Consider the following 16,730-nt stretch of genomic DNA (forward strand, 5'->3'; position numbering starts at 1 on the left):
TTCCCCAGACTCTTCATCCCAGGAGAAACGGGGTTGTAAGGCGATAGTGGGATGAAGCTACTAAAAGCTTAAGCTGAACTTGTACTACCAATCAATTCTAAGAGAATTGTGTAGAATCATGAACACAAAAGCCAATAAAGTGATACAAAAGGGAAGTTGTAGGATGGTTCTGTACAGAAGCCAGTCAGTTCGAAAGATAAACATTCAACAAAAGACAGATGTCCACTCTAAACCAAGTCTTATCTCTGAGCAGACAACATTTGAAAATGAAACCCTTCTATCAAAATTCTTTCTCTCCCTCTGTCCCACATTTAAAATAGGAGCTCTCTTTAGTAATCCATATTAGTGGTTAATTAATGCCATTGTTAACTGTTCTGTCATTATGGCTAACTGATCTCATATTATTTAAATTCATCTCTCCATATGGGATTAGATAATAATCTCTTTTCATAATGCATGTCTATGAAGTCTTAGTTTCTTTATTCAACTTTAAGCAACAGGAAAATCCTTGTAACTATTATCATGCCTTCATTTGCTCTTCTGTGACCATAGTTTTACATGGACATAGATACCTATCATTTCAAATGTACCTTTGAAATTTTGTTATTACTAGCTAATGTTATCACTGTTGTGATAACTTCTCCTGCAACTACTTGAAATATTCTGGATAGCTACTACAAGGTGTTCCTCTGAAATACCATGTACTGCTATTGCCAAAGGAAGTTATGCATCTGGACAACACGAGTGGAATTGATGCTGACCTTTTGAAATCAATACCTATTGGAAGGCTAGTTACAATACAAGCGTTGAAGACCTCATCTCTCTCTAGTGGACTTAGGTACCACTTCAACAGACGATTTTCATGATTGAAAGAATTCTTATTTTACTTATGGACATATCAGTATTGCCAACAGGCTCAGTGCCAATGTGTTTAAACACTCGATTCTTCACTTTAGAAAACAAATCAAATTATGATACCATTTCCTTATCTAGAAGAGGAAGCTCTGCGATCCTTTTTGAATTCATTTTCCCAGTTACACAGAAATGTATATCTGATGTTACCCAGGAAATGAGAACTCACAGCCTAACTAAGAATTGTATCGTGACTATCCCACAGAAGTGTTGAGGTGGCGAGAATCAAACAGGAATTCGGAGAAGCTGGGAAAGTCTGTTCTGCTGGCTTTGTAAATAGTTTGTGACAACTGGTATCTGTGTAAATGGATTTGATGGTCCCCTGGGGGGGGGGTCAATATTGTTTACAGAGCTGTTTCCTCAGAGTGGTTGAACTAGAATCATCCCTAGGGATCCTACCAGGTTACTAAGAATAGCAATGACCTAGTCACCTGAGAGCTCAAGAATAGAAAAAGACAAGCAGATCAAAGGAATATTGGCAAATACATTAGAATAAATGAACCATTGTCTCGTTTTTAAATTTCCCCTCTTGTTTTTGAGATTCTAATCACATCATTTCTCTCTTCCCTTTCCTCCCTCCAAACTCTCTCAAATACTCCTCCTTGCTCTCCTTCAAATTCATGGTCTATTTTTCCATTAATTGTTATTGCACGTATATGTATATACATATACATTCCTAAATATAACCCACCCACTCTATATAAAGTACAGCTTAGGAGAATTCACACCTAAGATTAACTGCAACAGGCATGCGGTTACTCTGCTTCTGACACTGGCTAGCCACTTATTAACACTTCTTTAAATTCTCTTTTGAGAGAAAATGAGCAGGTAGAAATAATTATATTTAGCAACTGATTCCATAAATATAAAAATAAACCCTGTTGTTTATTGCCTTTCATTCCTATACTATCTCCAGTTTTTTTTGCTATTAGATTATAAACTAGATGTAATGAAAGACCACAGTGTTCCCCATTTTAAACAGTTTTTAAAAATGAGCATTAGTTTCAAAATACCAGATGAATAGTATCAACTCGGGGTTCCTAATGACATCTGCCACTTTTAAGTAATTTAAAAGTATGCGTGTATGTGTATGCATATGTCTGCCTATCTGTACAAATATTACTTATTTCAATTAGTATGTATTTCCAACTCTCTGTTTCCTTTTCTTCAGGAGTGGAGGAATAGTATCCCACATAGATGCTTACAATATGTGTTCCCCTGAAACACACAAGAGAAAAAGAGAAAAGCACATCAGAAATACCACAGCAATTCCACTTAGTATGAGGTGTTCAAGACAACGGCTTACATATTTAGTAGTATAATTACCACACACTGATGGATTGTGACTTTCCAAGCAGAAACTTAATTGGGGCAATGACTCTGAAAACAGATTGCACGTTTTGAATATTAACACCATGCATGGCCTACTGTATGATCTGTAACAAATACTGCTGTTTATTAGCTTATTTGTCGTCACTGTATAGGCTAGGCTAGGGGCTGGGAAGTCAATCAAGTTCTTGTTGTGAAAGCATGAGAACCTGGGTTCAAATCCCTGGAACCCATGTAAAAGCCGGCCATGATACATGTTTGTATCCCCAGTACCAGCCAGGCAGAGACAGGGGGATCCTGAGAACTCACTCATCAGCCAGCCAGGCCAAAACAGTAAGCTTTAGGTTTGATGAGAGTCCCTGTTTTAAAAAATAAGATAGAGATCAGGAGAAAAACATACCACCACCAGTCTCTAGCATCCACATGCACACTTACATGTGAGCACCTCCTAATACATGCACACACACACACACACACACACACACACACACACACACACACACACACAAATATGAATGAATGAACGAATGAAGTATGCCCTGGTTGACCTTGAATTCATGACCATACTGCCTGGCTTTCCTAGTGCGAGGATTACAGGTATGGAACACCATACCAGGCTACTAGCAATGATTTAACCTTGATTAATTTCCCTACCAGTAAAGAACAAAATAATATCTGCTTCAAAGGGTACTTAAGATAAGTAAATTATTTAAGTTATAAAAGTTTCTTGGAAAAGTATTATCATAGAACATATAATAAATGTTAGTTATTACCTTTAAATCTGCTGTTAACAGCTGCCTTCTGTATTTTTATTTCCAAATATTCCCTTGTCTTTCTGTGAAATGAGTGTCACATTCTTGATGTCAAACTCATACTTTAAATTCAAATTTTATATTAAAATTTTCTTAAATATTAAGAATGAAAGCAAAAAATGAGATTTTTGTTCTAATATTATCCATCTTTTATATTAAAAATGTCCCAGCTTGTTTTGTGACCAGAATGTAGTTATATAGCTAAAATCAGTAGGGTTATTCTAATAAAATACATTATTACATATATATTTATTCTCTCCAAAAAATGTTATGTGAAAAAATCAGATATATTAATACATATAGTACTCCTTTAATAGAATACATATAAGATAAATAATTAGGAAATAAAATATCTAGTTCAATAAGATGCATAGAGAGAAACTACTTAAGATTAATTTTTAAATGATATGCAATAGTTCAGCACTTCTTTCAGATAAAATTTTAAAAGCAATACATTTTTAAAATTTAGAAACACACTCATAAACAAAGTCCCTGAAAGAAACAGCAATTCTATATGAAGGACATTGTTTATATATTTCTGTAAATTCAATGTAGTGACAGCAATATAGTAAATTTAAATAAAATAAACAATTTCAGCATTCACTATATTGTACCATGACATTAATTACAATTAGGATCACTACAAGTAGAATACAGATTCCTATCACTCAGAGAGTCACAGGATTTTAGGCAACTCTTAGAACCATATTTAAATTGCAAAGTTTGTATGTGGGTACGGTATGCTTGCACTGATTTCTTATGTGGGCACCGTATGTTCACAATGACTTTATACATGGGTAATGTATGCTCATACTGATTTCACATGTGGGTCCTGTATGCCCACACAGACTTCATACATGGGCACCGTATGCTCACAATGACTTTATACATGGGTACCATATGCTCATGCTGACTTTATAATGGGTACCATATGCTCACACTCACTTTATTATGTGGGCATTGTCTGCTAATACTGATTTGGGGCTTCAAAAGCCATAACATGAAAAAATTATTATTTTTAGCAGTTTCTTTGCACTTAATGCCCTTCATGGAAGCTTTCAAAAAACCTTTAGGGCCGGGCAGTGGTGGCGCATGCCTTTAATCCCAGCACTTGGGAGGCAGAGCCAGGCGGATCTCTGTGAGTTCGAGGCCAGCCTGGACTACACAGTGAGATCCAGGAAAGGCGCAAAGCTACACAGAGAAACCCTGTCTCAAAAAAAAAAAAAAAAAAAAAAAAAAACTTTAGGTTGTTCCCATATTTAAAAAAATGAAACTATACAGTAATCTTTTTGTCTATACTTCAATTTCATCACCAAGTTAATAATAAACCTGTTGTGGTTAAATACATCATAGAAAAAGAATTACATAGATGTGTTCTCTAATTTTTCTGGTCTCATCTGTGTCCATCTCCAAGTATTGAGTATAAACTCTATTCCTTAAAATACATAGTTAAAACAGTGATCACATTAGATTTTTATAATATTGAAATGAATCAGTGAAAGAAAATAATGACTTCTAAAACCATCTCAAAGATATATAGACGCCAAATGAGTAAAAAAAAGTGTATGTAAATGTGGTAGCTAACATGCACTGGTAATCACGACACTGAAGATTCTGGAGCAGAATGACTGTAAACTGGAGGCCAGCCTAGACTCCAAGTTCAAGACAAGGGCTATGGATATAAATCAGTCAGAGAACATTTCCCTAGAAAAACTCTCCAAACATCCCACCCAAGAAAAAAGGAAAAGAATGGGTATAAATTTTAAGTTAGCCTGGGCTACATAGTGAGGCTCACAGAAAACAAAAAGGAAACCAGAAAAGCGAAAAGAAAAAAGTACTGAATAAAACCTACTAAGCACTGAGATGGTGCCAGAAGTTAAATAGAATTTAAAGGTAAATAAAAAACTGTCTGTTCTCAGGAGAAATAGCAAAGATTAAGGGAGACAGACAACAGAGGAATAATTGTAGAGATACACAAAAGATTGGTGGCAGAATGAGTAGAGTCTCAGTGACAAGTTCTGTTGAGACCAGGACTATCCAAAGATATTCATAGCATTTAAATGTTCAGTAATCACATAAACAAGAAATAAGAAACAAGTAATAGTAACATACAAACACTGCTTCAATGTGCAATATAAAATCATTTGGAGATATCTTACATTCTTTTTATAGTCCGTTTACAGCACAGCTCCCCTTAGAGTCTAGATATAGCTATATGATTCTGAAAGCTTTTAGAAGGCTTGAAGACTTGTAAGTCCCCCACCCCAAACCTACAAAACTGTCAATAGTATTCACTGGGATACTAGAATTAGTATCAGAACAAATGCACCCTTTGAGCTCCTGTGCAGGGATATATCTGGATAAGTAAACACATCAAAAAGAAGTGCTGAGGTTATTTATCTCTGATTATGACAATCCAATGATTTGGATTCAAATCACCCCCTGGCTATTCACGGAAATTACTTTACTGGAATTTTTACTTTACTATATAAGAGTAACTTAAGATGTTAATCCGACACTAGATTTTATAAACTTTTTGTATTATCAAACTGAAATAGTCATGAACACACCAATATTTAGTCTATAGAGAAAAGTTCAAATTTATATGCAAGAACTATTTAAAATATATAAATATTCATAAAATTCTATCCTAAAATTTAAGATTTTCAGTTTTAATGTCTTTTATCTGATGTAGAAAATGAACAGTAAAATAATATAATCAATACCTGAAAGCATAAAATAATTACATCAGAAATAAAAGCTTTGTAAAACTCATATCACCCTATTTAAAATACTAAAAATATTCTTCAAGCTGAAATAACTATTAAAACTATCCCAAATTTGATTAATTAATGTAAGAGTAAATTTTATTCTTTTATTTTCCTTGTTATGAGCTATATATAATTTGTAATATATTTCAAATATTTTTCAGACTTTCCCAATATTTCTAAGAATAATTCATAAAATGTAATTAAAACATGAATGAGCTCAGTAAATTTTAAGCTTTTACAACAGCACATAAACAATCATAATTTTTGTCTTAAGTTAAATGCACAGCTATTCTAAATTCAAATTCTGAGCACATTTATTAGAGACAAAACTCTAGTAAGTATAAAAAGAAAAACAGATTTTCTTCCTATGTCTTTCATTTTATTCAGGAATATCTTTAGAATAAGAAAATAAAACAGAAGAAGCACCACTCAGATACCAATCGAGATTCACTGACATAAAATGTTAGTTCTAATGGATGGATGATTGTGTTTGGTCTTTTGAAACTTTGAAGTATAGGTAAGTCTTGATCACACAAATTAATAAATCCTAAAGCTGGAGTTAACAATAACCATTACACCCAAATTCTGCAGCTTAGCCCAGGCAATTTTTCAAAAGGTCAGGTTGTGAACTGGAGAAGATCAGGGAGGTCCACCGCGTAGCTTTGTTGCCAGGCATCTCTCGTCTGGATTGTTGCAGGCGTTTATTAGTATTCGTCAGCAGACTCAACAAAGCAAACAAGAAATTCAAGCACGAATAATAAAATGAAATGCTGCTATATAACCCTTTGTCATTCAGCAAATATGGGACTTTTTAGCTACATTGTTCCTAAACCTGGGTTACTACTTTAATTTTTCTCCCCAGTGCTGACTGAATGAGTATGCATGTGTGTTAAATGCGCAGCTCCCCTAACAACTGCAGGACTGCCATTTAATCTGTTGGTAGATGGACCATTTCCTGTGGGAACCCTGGCTATGATTTCCAGATCCACCAAATAAATCTCAGATTAAGATTCCAAATGAAACCTGCCTTTGGCAGATAAAAAATGTCAAGATGGATATAAACAGTAAAATTATAAATTATCTAGGTGTTGCATGACAAACTAATGCTCAATTTTTTTGTTGACATGTACCCAGATATCAAAACTATATGAGACATTCATCAAATGTCACACTTTCATAATACTGGAGGCATCATTAAAACTGTTTGACTAAGGACCTCAAAGTGTTTAAGCAGTAGCTCAAAAGTATATTTGTGCAAAGTAGAAGAATAAATTTACATATCAGCAGCAGCTCATAAGAGATGGGTAAATATTCTGTTTATCTCTCATTGTAATTCCGGTTACTTTAAATACAAGGTTTTAGGAAATCATTATACTCTATATGGTATTATTACATAACTTCCTATGCAAATGATGGATTTTATTCACATTTGCCATCATTAGTAAGAAAAACAAAACCATAAAAACTAAAAAGGTAGAAGGGCTATTTCTTTGATAATGCTGACTCCTGCACTAGTACCTGGCTACTTACACAAAAAGAATCCTCAGCCCTGGTTGGAGTTGACATTTTAAACTTTTAAAAGCATTAAATCCTTGAGACCTTGAGATAAAAGAAAAAAAAAAAAGAAGAAAGAAAAGCCTCAGACCTGGAAAAGTAAATTTGTTTTTTGATAATGTGTTCATTTCAAATGACTTGGGGGAGGAGCAGAGACAAAAAAAAAAAAAGGTAATAAAAGGCCAATATAGACCATCTTAGAAAGCAAATGGCCTATTAAAATGCACAGTAAGTCCCTGTTGCTCATCTCTTTTAGAATTTCAGTAGATCAAGGACTACTTCAATGACCTTTTGGGGGAGAAGGGTGGGGTCTTTGTTCTTCTTACCTGGGCTAATATAATCCTGTCCTAATCTTAAACTCCATATTAGTTGATTATAAAATATAAACAAATGAAGATTCCTGGGGAAAAAAAGGATTCCACTGATATACTTATTTTTCTGTCTTTCAACTCTTAAAAACAATTGAGTAAAAGTTCTTGATGTTTCCATATTTTGAACACTTTAATCTATTTAAAATACATTTTTAATTATAATTTTTTACATTTTCATTAAGCTGGGAAAAATACAGAATAATTTATTCCCAACTCAAAATCTTAATATAAGCATGAAACCTTAAGGATTATGCATTAATTCTGTCTTTCTTATCAAAAATTTTTCCACTAATATATGCTGTATTATAAGAAATTAATTCTAATTACCCTAATCTTCTAGAAACTGACACAAATCTACAACTTTTAAAAATACTTTTAGGGCAAGTGAGAAAATTAATTAAAAAGCAAATACCTATTTTATGCTTCTCTTGTTTATTTTGCTACACTACCAATGTTCTAAGCAATAAATATTCCTAGTTATATTAGCCTATTGAGTTTGATGATTTCAGAACATATTAAATTAACAGCCGCAATTTAAAAAAGGCTTAATTTGTACTTTTAAAAATATAAAGTTACAAAACTTACACACAACTTTCTAGGCTGCAAACATTTTATCAGTATGAAATGACTATTCTTCATTTTTACTCATTAGTATACTAATTTTCAAATACTCAAAATTTATATTTGAAAACTAGAGCAATCCAAAATCTAAACATGAAAGTTGAAATGATTCTTTAATAATGATTCTTTCTTTCACATCTTATCAGTACAATCCTATGATCTGGCAAAGTGTTATCAATTACATCTAAAGGCTACAGACTAATTTTGGGTACCACTAGATACTGAAGACATGGTCTCATATTTACTGAGCACACGAGCTATATCCCAGCCATCTTTCAATATGTTTAATTCAATTATTGAAAACAAAAATAACCTATTTAACCAGAGTAAAAAATCTGAGGCCTGCCTTATTTAATCTTTTTCATATTATCCCAAAGAAGCAAAAACAGACTGAAAAATAGTATCTGAAATTCTCTCCAAAAGAATGTCTGTCCTACATGATATGAAACCAATGCACCAAATGTTGGAATATTTGAGTAACTCCTCCAAAAACTCTTTTTCTACTACTAGATATTTATTCAATCTGTGAGTAGATGTACATTATACCACACAGCTTTGCCAGCTAAGGGCAATACAAAAAAAATGCCTTCAGCCAAGGAAGTCAGTCCTGCCAGGACCGTTCTATATTTAACCAGGATAACTCAGTAACTTGCCTTAGCATTAGTTTATATAATGTACACTAATTTCTTTGACCAACAAAATGCCAGTGCACATTCAGAATTCTATATTAATGATTGCAAGAACATGGTGTTGTAAAATCCAGAAATTCTAATTTATTAAAAATTAAAGATCTAAGAATAACATATGAAGATTTGTGTTATAAATAAGGACTCTGAGAATATTCTCAAATGAAATGCAATAGCCAGAAATAAAGAAGGATTTTTTTAGTGAAGAAGACAGAATATTGTTTTAAAAAAAAAAACTGAAGCAAAATCTTTTTACAAGCTCAAGCAATATTTTCATGGTCTACAGTTAAACTTGAAAAAGCATCTACGTTTCAAAATAGAATTGAGGGGGAATATATGTGTGTTTGGGTTTTGTTTTTAGAGAGATAAAGAATAAGAAGTTAGGTTGGTCACCAGTGGGGATGGATCTGGGAGGAGTTAAGGGAGGGGAAGGAAGATGATCAAAATATAGTTTGAAATTCTCAAGAAGAATAATAAAACATTAAAAAAAAAACATTAAGTTCTCCAAGGAGAAAATTGTAACAATGGAATCAAAATATGAGCAAGGAGAACCTAGGGGGGAAAATACATCTACTATTTCATCCTCATTCCTGATTATATCATTTCTATAAGCTGAAAGACCAAAAGTGTACCAAGAATTTAATATGAAGAATTATATCCCCATATGACTTTAATTTTCAGGAAAGAAGGGGCTGTTGAGAGAGGAAGACAGACATTCCTATTCTTTCAACTTTCCCCCTTACTGAGAATTTATGGGTAGGTTCATGGGTTATAACCAACGTTCCACAGCGGTCAGCACGCTTGTAGCGAAAGGTGTTGTGTACGTGAGGGGGCAAAAGGTGTATGGGAACACTGTGACAGTTTCTCAAATTTGGTGTGCTCTAAAAAAAAAAAAAAAGAAAGAAGGCTATTAAAAACACTGCCAAGAAATATTTTTAAAGAACCTACTATCCCAGCTATGTGACATATTTATATCAGAAATGATGACTGTGGAAACAGTCCACAACCAACTAAAAATATGTTACCTTATAAAAATGTTTTTGTAGAGAATTCCATTCTTCCACTGAGGCACAAGTAGTAACAGAATCATTCATACTAAACTTTAAAAATAAAGAACCACAGAATTGTATTAATTAAACATACTAATTTTTTTTTTTTTTTTTAGGAAAAGAGCACACCGTACATCATTGCTCTGAAGGAAGAGTCCACATCTCCTCAGGAACTGCCAATCCTTATTGGCCATCTGCCAGAATCCTACCTCCTCTCTATCTGATATTTTAGATAGTCATGTGTAGAAGCTACTAGCACACTGTTAAGCCAAGTCCCATGGAGCTAAATAGTGAATTTAATCACATTGCAGCTCTGTTCTTTATTCAACCCCTTTAAGGCATGCATAAAATTATAAAATACAATCTTAAACTCATACTTGCAGAAATAGGCATTTAAGCCTGTATGTCAATGGTACTTGTCTGAAGGTTTTTATTATAATCAGAATTTCAATATATATAAAATTGGATTTTACCCTAAGTGAATATTATTGACTCTATATTCTATAGACTTCTTTTAAAAATCAAGTTTCTAATGACATCCTGAACATTAAATACAATATAAAATTATTAAACTAATAACCATATAAAATAGTTTTTAATATGGCCTAATGTTCTTGAACTTTTAACACATTGTTTACAGCAAGAAAGGATATCCAATTTATTTAAATGTTCCATAAAATATGTCAGCAATCTTTTATTTTGTTTCTAGCATTTCTAGCCCCTCTTTTATCACTTTAGTTAAAATGATATTTGGACACATATATAACATAAATATGAAATACACACCAAATAACTATATTTTATGTTCTGGAAATTGTAGCAGGACTTTTTCATACAGCAAATATGATATTCTTAATAGCAATGAAGAAATGTCTTTTCAATTCCCCAAATGAAATGTAAGAATTATAAGACTTGCATGCAAGTCTAGGTGCATGGTTAAATAAGACTTACAGCACAGAACTTCTGCTTATCTAGTTCCAAAATTTGTGTTATTTCTATCATACCATTTTATTAAAATTAATAAAATGCATCGGTTTTTCCAGTGAAATTTATCTTCTTTCAAACACAGGCAAAAAGAAAAGACTCGAACAAGAAAAGAAAACAACTAATTACTATTTAGCTTATTTACTTAGAATGCTTACTAGAAAGTCTTTTATTAAATGAAATTTATTTCCTACAATGTAGCACAGAATGGTTAGCTATCTACAGATGTTAAAACTTTCAGTGTAAAGAAGCATCTAATCATAATGTCCAAAAAATATAATTCTTTTCTCTACCAGCTATCTTGCTGGTAGAAAGAGATGTCTTCTCTAATCAACTGCTATCTTTTCCCTACCTTAACACAATAAACTAGTTCACAAAGTGAGATCCTACTCATAATGATCAATGTCATCTAATGCATCACAGAAGGTTTTCTAGCATGCTTTAGTTATCTACTTAAAAAATGTTAATAAATCATAGTTGGAATTCCATTACAACAAACTTCAGAAAAGATGAAAAGCATACATGCGCGCGCGTGCGCGCGCACACACACACACACACACACACACACACACACACACACACACACACACACACTCACTCTTCCAAAGAGAAATATGAACTAATCAATAAGAGATAGAAGTTAGCACAAACTCAAAGTAACAAACACAAATAAACTATTTGATTCAGTAAGAAGCAAACATAATACTTAAAAGTCATCTCCTGCCTTATTTTATTTATTAACTTATTTGCTTAAGACAAGGTCTCATGTAGCCCACGCTATCCTGAGCCCATTTATGTAGCTAAGCATGATCTTGAACTGATGATTATCTTGCCACTATCTCCCAAGTGCAGGGGTTATAGGTATGCACCACCAAAGCCAATTTTATTTATTTTATAGTGGAAAAATTGGGACTATTTACTTTGTTTATTGAAAAAAAAAAAAAAAACAAGAACCAGAACTTTAGATATTTTCTGGTCTAATTTTAAAGTAAGGAAGATAATTTCTGAGTTTTACTTAAATTTACTAACATGGTATTTCTAAAAACATCTTCTAAACTCCAGTCAAATGTGATACGCAGATTCTATTTGCTTGCGTAGTTTGGGTGGTGGGTTTTCACAATGTTACCAAAGTCCAAAAACTCCTGATGTAGAATCACACTCACTTTAAAAGACATTGAAGCTTAAAGGAAATAGTTTAAGGCTCTGGAGCCCGTGCAGGATTGGACCAAGGCAATGTGTAAGTGAAATAGCTCCTCTTTGTATAAAATGTATACTAAATATGATTCCCTAAAATATTAAAACCAAGGATAATATTGAAAAAATTCATTAAACTAAAGGGTTTTTATTAAAAAGGAGAAAGAGTTCTACAATCTAAACAGAGTATAGATTCAATTTAAAGCTTCCTCAAGCTAGGTGATTCATACCATTTCTTTTTTTCAATTAGTAAAAAATACTTAAAAGATAGGAGATGTAATATGCTTCTGATATGCACTGTCGCCTTTTTTAACCTTTCTTAGGGAACACTGACCCCTAAAGGTTCTAAATTTAAATAAGTTTCACAATTTTCTAAAGGTAACTGTTACTTAGGCCTTGTTTTTTACCAATACTATATGAGCGTACACACTATGGCAAGCATACCTACCTACATATAATACGTAAATGGTTTCCAAAAGATTATTGTGAAGTATAAAACCCCCCAGCTCATACGCCTGTGATAAACCCCTTGTGTAAGAAATTACTTGGAATTTATACTATTCCAAATTATTATACATAAGAGACTTACAATTTCTTTAATACAGTCAAATAAGTAAGTGGATATTGGTACTATGATGCCCTACTAATACCAAAACCAGCAGGTAAGGTCCTTGTCCTTTAAACAAAGTGGCATAGAATCTGCACATAACTTACAGACAAGCCTTTCCAATACTTTAAATCCTTTATATACTGACTGTAATGCATAATGCTATACAAATAGTTGCTCCCCTGGATTCTCTAGAAAATAATATGAAAGAAATTCTGCACCTGTTCAATCCACACACAAGGTTTCCTCAAAATGTTTTCCATCAGCTGGCTAAATTCTTGGCTACACAATCCACAGATATGAAGGGCTGCATGTAATTGCTAAAAAGACCTAAACAGTCAACCATAAAACTACCTGTTAGAATACATGCATAAGTTCTTCAAGACATTTTGTTTTACTTCTTAAAAAACACAAAAAGAATGCTGCGAAATGGGAAGTGTTTATAAAAAGGTAAAACATCTTTATTTAAGAGGCCAGAAGACTGCATCAGAGTTCATGTAGCTGTGCTGCATCTAGTAACTGAAACTCTGTTCATTCCTTCATTCAAGGTTGGACTTCAATTACGGAAGAAAATAAGAGGATGCTTTTAGATTCCTTCACCACCTATCCCATCTATCTTGGCTCACACTTTCTAAAATGTGTACAATGACAACACATACACAGAAGCAAATGTTCCTGTCTAGTACATGATCTATCTACTAAACTCTTGGATTTCAAACATTTCAGCACTATTTGTATAGGAAATTGAGTAAAAGATTGTATGTGATATGTTGTGTGTGTGTGTGTGTGTGTGTGTGTGTGCGCGCGCGCGCGCATGCGTGTGTAACAATAATAAAGAAAAAAGACAATAAATTTGAGGGGGAGTGAGTATGGAAGGGGTCGGATGAAGGAAAGAAAAGGGGGAAGTGATGTAATTATATTTTAATTAAAATTATATTTAAAAAAAGAAATACAGAAAAAAAAGGCCACTTGGGTATTCCTTATGGAATTTAAGACAATGCAAAGACATGGCTACATAAGTTTTAATTAGGCCACTTTCTTTTACAAAGGTAAAATAAGATTCAGTAAGATAATATTCATAAGAATAGGCTTTAATATCTGTGTGGATAGAACTTTAAGCAATTTATGAATAATACTGTGAACTTGAAGATAAAAATGACATGTGAGAGTTCACTGATGAAGCAATACTGAAAAGATGTTATATTTACCTGTTTGTTTCTTAATAATGTTCAGTATCAATCTCATAAGAATGCTTTATTTGTATTTCTATTGTCGAAAGCTCCTATAAGATGCACATTTTCTTATTAATGTTTCAGTCCATTCTCCTCCCATAGTACATGCCTCCTACAAAACTATTTGGCATCTATGTTTTCGGTCCTAAAGCCTTGCTTTTCAAAGACATTCGAGGCACCAGGGGTCCCTTGCTGGCTGCACTACACTTGAGAAGTACTTCCTCCACAGCTTCTATCTCTTTAGCTTTATTAATAATGATTCCATTGGCTCCTTAAAGATCTATCAGTCTCTACTGTGAACAATATAACTTTCACAACTATGTGACCTAAGACTGGAGAATGTAAATACATCATTATTTGCCTTCTTATTTTATTTTGTACCTAAGTTAAGTGGAATGTCTTTTTAGCTATTCAAAATAAGAATGTTTGCTTGTTTGTTTAAATAAGAGAAGAAAATAGCCACAACAAATTAGTTCCAGTTCACATCAAAAATTCTTATCACAAACTGAAATAAAAAGAAAGTAGACCAAGAGTAAGTGCAAACAGTACAGGCACAAAACCACTATCATTACAATGAAACCATATACAAATGCAATGTATACTATCACTTTAAACAAAACTCAGCCAGTTATTAGAATCATAAACGCATCAAAAGCAGCCCGGAGTCTCAAGCAAGAAAGTAAATCACTAATGGCAGTGTAAATAGAAAGTTTTAACTATGAAAATCAAAATCAAACAAAGAAGTCAGAAAAATATTCATAAAGCACAGTACCTTTCTTTACTTCAAAACTGTATGTAGTAACTTACTCAATGATCATCAGACTGCCCCTTAAAATAGCTGTGAGCCTTCTATTTTTTAAGTACATACTTTATAAAGATTTTATTAGAAGAAAAGGACCCCAAACCAAGAGAGAGGACTGAAGTCTTTTAGTAAGTATGCTATTTTTAGATGATAAAACTGAGATGAAAGAAAATGGATGAACATTTAAGCTTTAAACTGAATGTACCATGTCATGTTCGAAATTATTTATTTATTTCCTAAGAATTCCCAAATTTCAGAATTTTACTAGGATACATCTGAAGCCTCCTGCATTTTCCCTCCCCCTCAGCATTTATCCGCCTGCCTTAATGTTTAGACTGCCATTCTGTTTGTCTGTCACTGTTTCTGCATATCTGTGTCTTCTCTCTGTCTCCTTCCCCGTGTCTGTCTGTCTGCCTGTCCGAGAGTCAGCCTTTATGCATCTTACATCTCTGCAATTGCTGTCTTTGCAGTTCTGACTCTGGGTCCTGCTGACTCTGTCCCGCTCTGAGTTCCTCTGGGTGTGTCTTATTGTAGGCATGTGTCTGCTTCTCAGACTGTGTCTCAGTCTGTTCTGCACGCTTCTCTCTTGATGTGCCTTTCTCCTCAGGCCTCATGGACGTTTGTCCACCCATCCCCAGTCTGCCACTCCGGATGTCTTTCACCTCTGCTAGTTCCTATGCTTTTCTGTGCATACGTCTGCCCCTTTCTATTTTGTGTTTCTTCCCTTGTTCTCTGTTTTACTGTGCAGCTCTGTCTCCGGGACGTGTGTCTCTCCAAATCTGGTATCTTTGCTTTTCTTCAAGCCACTACGTGTTTCTTTGCGTGCATCTCCACGTGCATATCTCTGTCTTTTGGGGTCTTGGTCAAGTATGTCCCTTCCTCTGTCTTTCTCTAACTCTGCCTCTGTATGTCTATCTCAGTCAATCATTGTTCCAGTCGCCTTTGTGCTTTTGTGTGTACAGTTTTTTTTTTTCTGTGTATCTCTTTTTTCTCCTCTTTGCAAAATCTTTTCTGTGTTTTTCTCTTTCTCTGTGAGCATGCATGATTCCTTTTGGGTATGTGTATAAGTCTCTATGTCTTTCTTTGTGTCTCCTTTGCCATAGGTCTCTTTGTGTGAGTCTCCTTTGTGTGAGTGGTGTGTGTGTGTGTGTGTGTGTGTGTGTGTGTGTGTATACATGAGTGTGTGCAAATGCAGGCATGCATGCACGAGAGTGTGTGTACTTGGTGTTTGAGGCTAACATATTGGTTAGGACGAATGCACTCCAGCACATGAAGGGCTTGATATTACGATCAGGATCCCCACCTCCTGAGCAGCCTTCCATGTGCACTTCTGTCTTGTTTGCTCTGGCACTGTCTCTGCTTTTGGCTCCAAGACTGGAGCTAAAATAAAGCCATCTCTGGATAAATAAACTTAAAACAGTATATCAAAATACACCTAAGTCTTACTTTTATTTAATAGCTTTATAGGATAAACAGCTTATTAAAACATTGTATAGTAGGAAAATTAACTTTCAACAAGTGAAATTAAATCTTATTCAGAAAAAAATGTTATTTTGTCACAGATATGTTTTCATAAATACAGGTTAAACTTTTACATATTCTAACTTCTTGGGTTAGAGAACATATTTGACTTACATCTTCGACTACAACCTCATGTGTTTAACACTTTACTATTCATGCTATAAACTTTATATCTAAAACATTAAATTTATTTATTTGAATTTATTACACATATATTCATTTAAAACCTATAAAGGCAATTTAAGATTGCTAGTCTACTTTTTAACCATTAATTTATGAAATCAG

The 16,730-nt window shown here is 33.7% G+C and overlaps 1 protein-coding gene across 11 annotated transcripts in view; it reads right to left on the minus strand.

Annotated features, from left to right (window-relative positions):
* The window catches only part of Mipol1 (mirror-image polydactyly 1), a 299,368-nt gene that overhangs the window by 224,002 nt on the left and 58,636 nt on the right, over positions 1-16,730 (minus strand). Inside the window, exon 1 of one of the 11 annotated variants that reach the window (XM_076550612.1) lies at positions 3,015-3,037. The exons of 9 other annotated variants lie outside the window; for them this stretch is intronic. The gene's annotated coding sequence lies outside the window, so the exon portion shown is untranslated. Of the gene's footprint in view, positions 1-3,014; positions 3,077-16,730 lie in introns of those variants that run through there. One more of the 11 variants, XM_076550613.1, reaches the window with a different exon arrangement.

The sequence above is a fragment of the Peromyscus maniculatus genome, chromosome 14 (assembly GCF_049852395.1).
Source record: "Peromyscus maniculatus bairdii isolate BWxNUB_F1_BW_parent chromosome 14, HU_Pman_BW_mat_3.1, whole genome shotgun sequence".
Lineage (NCBI taxonomy): Eukaryota > Metazoa > Chordata > Mammalia > Rodentia > Cricetidae > Peromyscus > Peromyscus maniculatus.